The sequence below is a fragment of the Erigeron canadensis genome, chromosome 7 (genome assembly GCF_010389155.1).
Source record: "Erigeron canadensis isolate Cc75 chromosome 7, C_canadensis_v1, whole genome shotgun sequence".
NCBI lineage: Eukaryota > Viridiplantae > Streptophyta > Magnoliopsida > Asterales > Asteraceae > Erigeron > Erigeron canadensis.
This window is the reverse complement of record NC_057767.1, coordinates 32,701,605-32,710,250: the sequence shown is the minus strand read 5'-3', so window position 1 is coordinate 32,710,250 and position 8,646 is coordinate 32,701,605. Positions and strand designations below refer to the sequence as shown.

The window sequence follows — 8,646 nt, the reverse complement described above, 5'->3', positions numbered from 1 at the left end:
GTGCTATAAATAGCCCTAGGAGACATACAACCCAAAAGCACTATATATACAAGAAAGAAGAAGCTAGGCAATAAAAAAATCACAAGTTTACAACATAAATTTGTTGTATAATAGTATCTATAAATCTGTTTTTTTTTTTTTTTGTTTTAAAAAAAAAAAAAAACTTTAATTAAGGAGGAGTTTAAGAAGCTGTCAAGATCATGGACGACCGAGAGGTGGTGGATCGAGTGTTGATGATGAAGGAAGGTGTTGATTATGAGGTGAGCGAAACGGTGACAGGACAGTGGTCCCTAGAGAAGAAAGAAGTTGTCATGACCGAAGAGGTAACGGAGCAAGTGTTTATTGAGCAGACACAAGTTTTTGAGATGAAAGAAACGGTAGAGGAACAATGGTCCGTAGATCAGATAGGAGAAGATGTCATGATCACCGAAGAGGTGGAGCAAGTAGTTGGGTGGATGAACAAAAAACCGGTTGTTAAGGAACAACGGACCCTAGAGAAGGGAAGAGCTGTGATGAAGACTGAAAAGGTGGAGCAAGGAACGGAAGACGAAGAGTGGAGGAACACACTTGTTGGGGTGCACGAAATGGTGGAGGAATACTGGTCGGGAGAAAAAGTTGTCATGAGCGAAGAGGTGGAACAAGTGTCCGTGGACGAGAAGCAAGTTGTTGAGATGGAGGAACGATGGTCCGTAGGGAAGGAAGAACTTGTCATAACTGAAGAGGCCATGCTAGAGAAGGAGGAGGTCTTTGATGAGGTGAACGAAATGGTCACGGCCGGACAAATTTGCCTAGAGAATCAAGAAGTTGTTGAGGTCGATGAAACGGTGGTGGAACGACGGCCTTTAGGAGAGGAAGATTTTCTAGAGTATACTAAAAAAATATATGATCGATGGAAGAAACAAGGGCTTGAAATTGCCGATGGCATAAGTGAAGGTAATTATGAAGTTTGATAATTACTCATAATAAATATCAATTTTAGCATAGATTGACGTACATCATGCAAGAATATAATTACGATTTTGAATTAATGTTGCAGATGATGGCGACATGTGGGAAACCAAAGAGAGGTGTGAAGCTCGAATGGAGTATGAGAAGGCTGTAAGAATATTTCTGACTCATGCTACACAATGTTCGAAATGTGTTAAGAAAGAGACGGAAGAAAAGACGATCATCAGCAAGCTTATCGTCATTTGGTTCATGATGCAATTTGTTCATCAATTGTTCATCTCCTCAGGTAATTAATTAACATAAATCATTATATATGAAGTAGTTCAAAATTAAAACTTATACGTACTACAAAATAATCATATATACGTGTCTATTTTTCATTTTGGGTTTTGCAAAACGCTCAGTTAGTACTCGTATACTTAGCATAAAATTCAGAGGTGTAATTTTAACATGGAAGGTATAAACCACCTTAAATGCAGCTCTTGCATTTAGCATTTTCCATTTTATAATGCAACTTATTAATTTCCTATTAAGAACTTGAATTATTTATGTGTACTTTAATTTTGTGCTAAATATGCGTAAATTATTAATTCATCATAAGGGGATAAGTGTTCTTTAATTATTTGTGTACTTATGGGTTAATTAAATAAAATGCAGTTGTTAATTAAATAAAATGCAGTTGTTAAGAGCGGAGATCTGTCAAGAAGAGCACGGTCTATCATCAAGCAATCTTACGAGAGTGTCGTCACCACATCTGTGTTCGTTTATATAACAACATCATATGTCTCCATAACGCAAACACTTCAAAGGTTTCTAATAAGCATTATGCAACAAGATCATGCGGCTGTTGATGAGGTACCTGAAGGGGTAAATGTTAATACGCATGATCAGGTTGTTGATCCATTCCCTCCGGTCATCGTCACTTCTTCAGGTAATATACTACGTATACATACACTTGATATTATACATACACTTGATATTAATTTGTCTCATTTTAAATGTCAAAGTTTGATTTTTTGAGTTTTTTTTTTCAAACTTTGACTCTAAAATACAAGTATATGAACAGATTAGGTTTTAAGTGTATTTTTTATTGAAAATCTTTCATCATTTATTATATAACACAAACAAAAATTTTTATGGTCAAAATTGGAAGAAAAAGACTCAGACAGTCAAAATTATTGACAAAGTATTTGCGACATAAATGATCCTACACGAAAGTTTACCACAATTTTAAACGCATAGTTAAAATAGGTGAACATATTTATGAGTCGATTAGATGTGGTTGGTAAAACAGCAAAATTTCGTTTTCCATATGAGCTTGGCGGTAATTAAATTAATGATTTGGATATCGACTGTAAGAATTCCTGATCATGTACGTTGGTAGATAGGAAAACATCTCTAATCCTCCACATATGATAATACAAGCCTAATTATCTAGCAGAATTAGAGGTGTACTAACTAACAACTAATTATGTGGTTTTACTTTTGTGCTAAATGGACTAAAATAAGTATATTAATATAAATCCTGCAGGCGTGACCAAGCAAGGACTGATAACACGAACGTGGTTCGTTCTCGAGCAATCATATCATCTGATCAGAGTTGTCACAGTGAAAGCATACGTCTCCATTAAGCAAACAATTATCTTAATCAGGCGACATACGTTTGGTGAGGTAATCCCAGAGCTAATGCCGGAAGAGGTCAATGAGAATTCACAAGATGACGTTTCCGTCGATCAAAGCACTACTGTGGTGGTTACTCCGTCTGGTAATACCTACTTTTATGTGCAACTGAATGTTTACTTAGAATACATGGACTAATTATGTGGTTACTTTCGTGTTCAACGGTCTATTTATAAGTAGATAATAATTCATCTCGGGGAATTAGTAATGTTTTTGGTTTATGCTAATGGTTTTATATTTCAGGCTTTAACATCCACAGACTGATAAGAAGAACACGACTTGTCCTCCAGCAATCATTTAAGAGTGTCGTCACCAGATTATATGTCTTCCTTCAGGAAACACAAGGATTTGTATGTAGAACAAAGGTTGTCCTTGCCTTTTCATCTGTCACGGGTGTCATCATTAAAGCATATATCTCGGTTAAGCAGACAATTAACAGGCTCCTAAAAAAGAAACCAGCGATGGTCACTCCTCTGCCAGGTAGTAGTGACATGACAGATAGCAAAGTACAACTAAGAAGAAGCAGATTGTTCTTCTTCGGTGTAGTTTGTATTCTCTTATGTCTAAGTGGAACACTGTTGTTCATGGTGAATCGAGAATATCATATTGCGGTCACCACAAAAGAGGATGGCAGTAAGAGTAACAAACAAGTAGGTAGTGATGGGGTAATTGGGAAAAAGGACCATGTGGTCGCTGAGAAAAAGGATGACAAGGTGACCACCAAACAAACGGATGGTAAGGTGGACGCCAAACATAAAAAGAACAATGTGGTCAATAATAAAAAGGATGAGAAAGCGACCGGAAAGAACTCGGATGGTAAGGTGGACGTCAAGCAAGAAAAGGTTCACGTGGTCAATGAGAAAATGGATGACAAGACTGCCTCCAATAAATCGGATGGTAAAACGGATAACAAGCATGAAAAGGACCATGTGGTCAACGAGAAAAATGATGACAAGATGGCCGCCAAGCAACCGGATGGTAAGGTAGACGCCAAGCATGAAAAGGACCATGTGGTCAACGAGAAAAAGGATGACAAGACGGCCGCCAAGCAATCGGATGGTAAGGTAGACGCCAAACAAGAAAAAGATAATGTGGTAAATGAGAAAAAGGATGACAAGACGGTCTCTAAGAAATCGGATGGTAAGGTGGACGTCAAGCATGAAAAGGACCATGTGGTCAACGAGAAAAATGATGACAAGACGGCCGCCAAGCAACCGGATGGTAAGGTAGACGCCAAACATGAAAAGGACAATGTGGTCAACGTGAAAAAGGATGACAAGACGGCCGCCAAGCAACCGGATGGTAAGGTAGACGCCAAACAAGAAAAGGACAATATGGTAAATGAGAAAAAGGATGACAAGATGGCCTCTAAGAAATCGGATGGTAAGGCGGACGCCAAGCATGAAAAGGACCATGTTGTCAACGAGAAAAAGGATGACAAGACGGCCTCCAAAAAATCAGATGGTAAGGCAGATGCTAGGAAAGAGGTTGGCGATTTGGTGACCAAAAAAAGGGACGACAAAACCCTTGTTATCACTGAAGGATTTTTAAGACCACAGATTAGTTATGTGACTACTCTAGTCCTAAATATACATATAAGAATATGGTCCACCATCAAGCAAACATATCACCGAGTCTTAATCACGTGGAAAAATAATTTGGTTACGGACCAAAGATATGGCGATGTGGCCTCCAATGAATTCAATGTGCAAGAGAAAGGTAAGGTGTTCGTCAATAACATACATAATATTAAACTACGTAGTGTATACAAACGTTTTCCATGAAAATTTTCAATGATATTTTCTAAGAGAACAATTTTGTCACAAGGTCAAACTATTTTTTAAACTTTTCTTTGTGTCTTCTTCAATTCTTTATCATTCCACTTAGACATATAAAACATCGATCATATTGTATGAACAAACAAAAAAACAAGTCAGATCGTTTAAGCTTGGTAATAATCTTTTTTTAGTAATGCTAATATTATTTTTGCATGTGTGTTACTTTTTGCATGTGTTTATAAACAGATGATGTTGTAAGACTACTAAAAACATGGATTAGTTATGCCAACCTCATCATGGGGATCGGCGTTCTGTCTTTCGTGTTCCTTTGTGTTTACATTGCAATCAAAAATCTACGAAGAACAACTATTAATGTGGTTACAACAGTCATAAAGGGAGTAACAAGCGGATCCTTGTTCGTAGCCAGGACTATTGTTGTTACTGCAGGTGTATTCTTATGGACGATCGTGAACATACCAAGAAGAACATGGTCTGTCCTGTATACTTGGGTCGTCACAGCGGTCACTACCTCACTTACTAAAGGTAATACATACAGGGTTTAATTACTTGTAATTACTTTTTGAATATTCATAAAGAAAACTATGAAATCCTGGAGACAATGAAGGGTTCAGTGGCATGGATGGGGATGTTTGTTCCTTGCATAATGTTTTATGTTAAAAATTTAAAATGCAGAGCAAAATAGCACTAAGAAAAAGGATAGCAAACACGTGATCACCGGGCAAGAGGATGATAAGGAGGTGGTCAAGAAGGACCATGTGGTCGATGACAAAGAGGATAAGAAAGCGGCCGCCAAGCATGGGAAGAATCATGTGGTAGGTGATAAAAAGAATGAGAACGCGGCCGCCAAGCATGGCAAGGGTCATGTGGTTGATGAGAAAGGGAATGAGGCGGCCTCCAAGCATGGCAAGAACCCTGTGCTCAATGACAAGAAGAATGAGAAGGAGTCGGCCAAGCATGGAAAGGACCATGTGGTCAATGACAAGAAAAATGAGAAGGAGGGCGCCAAGCATGGAAAGGACCATGTGGTCGATGACAAAGGCAATGAGAAGGCGGGCGCCAAGCATGGCAAGGATCATGTGGTAGATGAGATAAAGCATGTGCGCGATGGGAAAGTGGGGGGCAGTTTGGTGACAAACAACACGGATGACAATGAAGTTGTTAAGAATGAAGGATTATTAATAAAATCACGGATTAGTTATGTGACCAATCTAGTCCTAAATGTACATATAAGAACATGGTCCACTATCAAGCATACATATCACCGAGTCTTCACGGGAAAAAATGATAGCCATTTGGTTCCAGACCAAGGGGATGGCAACGTAGCGCCTGATAATGGTAAGGTTAATCTGATTTTTTGAACATGAAATTAATTCACTCCGACTCTACCTACACATACACTATAATCCATGAACTCTCGATCCGTAGGTAATGAACCACCTAATTTACATCTTGCTGCTGCTAGCTAGGGGATCAAAAGTCGTGTTTGTTTCCAACAAAAAATTCGATTTTAATTGAGTTTATGAACAATACTGTATGAGTTTTTTTTAACATATATATACAACCAGCCTTAAGCCCTATGTTTGAGAGATTACATATGCATAAAATACTTGCCATGTTAATGTTGTCTCTCACATAACCTCTCTTGTTTGTAATGCAGTTTCAAAAAAATTAAGAGTGGTAATCACGCAAATTAAGTACATGATTTCTCAAGTCCTAAAAGTACACAAGTGGTTCGTTGTCGAGCAAGTGTATCACAGAATCTTCAAATGGAGAGAACAAACTAAAGTGGTTACTAATCAAGATGCCAATGTTGTGACAAACCAAATAACGGTTGAGGATGTGGTCGTTGGGCCAGAGGACCGAAGGGTGACAATGTGGTTCGCTGTCAAACAAGTGTATCACAGAGTCTTCAAATGGAGAGAACAAACTACAGTAATCACTAGTCAAGAGGGTCATGACAATGTCTTGACAAACCAAACGGTTGAGGACGAGGACCGAAGGGTGACAATGTGGTCGTTGGTCAAGCAAACAAGTTATCAATTAGGTCAGACGGTTATATAACTAATTATCTTTGATTTACTTTTGTGACTTAATTATCTAATATGAGTAATTAGAAAATTAAAGAAGTATTTATTATGACAACATTTTCCTTAAAGGGGCGCTCTTAGTCTTTGACACATTTAAAAAGAAATAACTTAGTATACACATTACTTGAGTGCATACATTTTTGTGGGGGTATAAACCAAACATGTTGTCTACATTACATTCCAAATATTTTTCTAAGTACTAATCAGTGTGTTCAAATATTAATCACATGAAATTTACACTGAATTACTCTCGAATCATTTAAAAGAATCGTTAACCGGGTTCAGTTACACCTTTTTTTGAGTGTATGCATGTAGCTCCGTCCGTGGGCAAACACATGGATCTCAATAATGTCTTCTTTTACATATAATGCTTTTTGTGTTTATAATGCAGTTGTTGTAACTAAACTACGATTGAGATCATGGACGACGACTCATGTGACTACTCGAGTCCAAACAGGGCTACTTAGAATATGGTCAGTCATCAAACTAGAAAAGGTCCTCAATATCAAAGTTCTTGGGCAAGCCACCAAGAAACTGCTTCTCTGGTTAAGGCACTTAGGTAATCTATTTTTATGGAACCTATATATTCTAAGTTTTGATACGAAAATCCACCATTTTATGTTTGATGTTGAAGGACTACTAACAGCTTAATTACTTATGGGTTAATTTTGCTTATTCTAGTTTCAAAAGAAGAGATATTGAAAAGCATCGTGTATGGAGGTTTAACGGAGATCATAGCAAGCATATCTATCGTAGCATTTTTTGCTGATTTTGATACCACCATATGTAAGTCTTGATATAATCCGCTTTCTATCACTTTACCAACACGTACGTCTATATTATGGTTACACGTCTTTCGTATTATTCTCTAACACTTGGTTATTTTGATATGATGTTACAGTGAACGTCGTAGCTTTTGCACTGGCAGGGCTAATCGGCGGGTGCTTTTTCTTTGTAACCAATGTGAGTAAATCAAAGATTGTTCTTTAACCATATGCATATATTATAGTATAATACACATCAAATTTAAAGTATATAGCTCAAATTTTAAGAAGAGTTTTTTATACACAGATTTGGGGACTTAAGAAAGGAGGTGGTAAAACATATACAGAGCAACTTGGACGAGTAAATTATTTCCCATTTCATGCTACTTTGGCTATGCTATCTTTCATATTATTTGGGATGATTCCACCATCCACATTCGTGTTTTCATTTCTTAAGACCAATGACAAGAAACTCTCGATTTGGGTAGTTTCAGCAGTGTCACTCTTGTGTCTCTCCTTGCTTGCAATATTCAAGGCCTACGTCATCACAAGCATCACATATCGATTTAAGTATGTTAGAACCGTGCTTTGGTATCAAGTTATTGCGTTGGGTGTCTCGATTTGTTCTTACCTGGCTTCGAAGATGGTTAAAGGGTCGATTGAGGACATCGGGCTGTTTGACACAAGTACATGTGATGCTATGTCTATGTCCCGTCATAATTACAAGGTTTAAAAATGTATTCGGTTTTAGTTAACTTTTTCGATCGGCCATCACGAGGTGTATATTTTAACAATTTAGTAATTTACTAGTCCTTGGATGTACGTTTACAATGTAATAAGCATATTCCGTGAATATAATGGCGTTTTATTTTCGGTACAGATCTATTACTCGGTCTCGTATTACTAGTACTTTTTCAGTTTTTTGTAACTTGCGATGCCTTTAGTTAGAATGTGTCGATGGCCACATCCACAAAAACCAAACGCATCAACTTCAATATTATTGGTAATTAAAAATACAAAATTTAAATAATGGATTCGTATAGTGTACACTGTACGTGGACACCAAATTGTAATTAGGTACACTCCTTACAACAAAAACCAATAAAACAGATGAAAATAAACAGTGTTGTCTTTGAGATTATAAAAAATTTTGTAGGTCAGTCTCGACAATAAAAATTTGGTCTCTAAAACAATGAGTCAATAGTAAAATACTCGTATAATATAATAATTTTAGGACAATAAATGTTTCAATAATATAAATAAGTATAATATGATGAGGATGTTTTTGGATAAACTTATCTAAACCTCGGTTTGAGACTTTATAAATTCTTTTTTAATTTTCCTCTTTTTCCGTTAAAACAAATAGAT

The 8,646-nt window shown here is 37.0% G+C and overlaps 1 long non-coding RNA gene across 1 annotated transcript; it reads left to right on the top strand.

Moving 5' to 3' along the window:
• Positions 1-7,198: 7,198 nt before the first annotated feature.
• LOC122606518 lies at positions 7,199-8,119 on the top strand. The gene is made up of 3 exons (XR_006324927.1): positions 7,199-7,300; positions 7,416-7,477; positions 7,586-8,119. It is a non-coding gene; the product is annotated as an uncharacterized LOC122606518 (long non-coding RNA).
• The last annotated feature ends 527 nt before the right edge of the window (positions 8,120-8,646 follow it).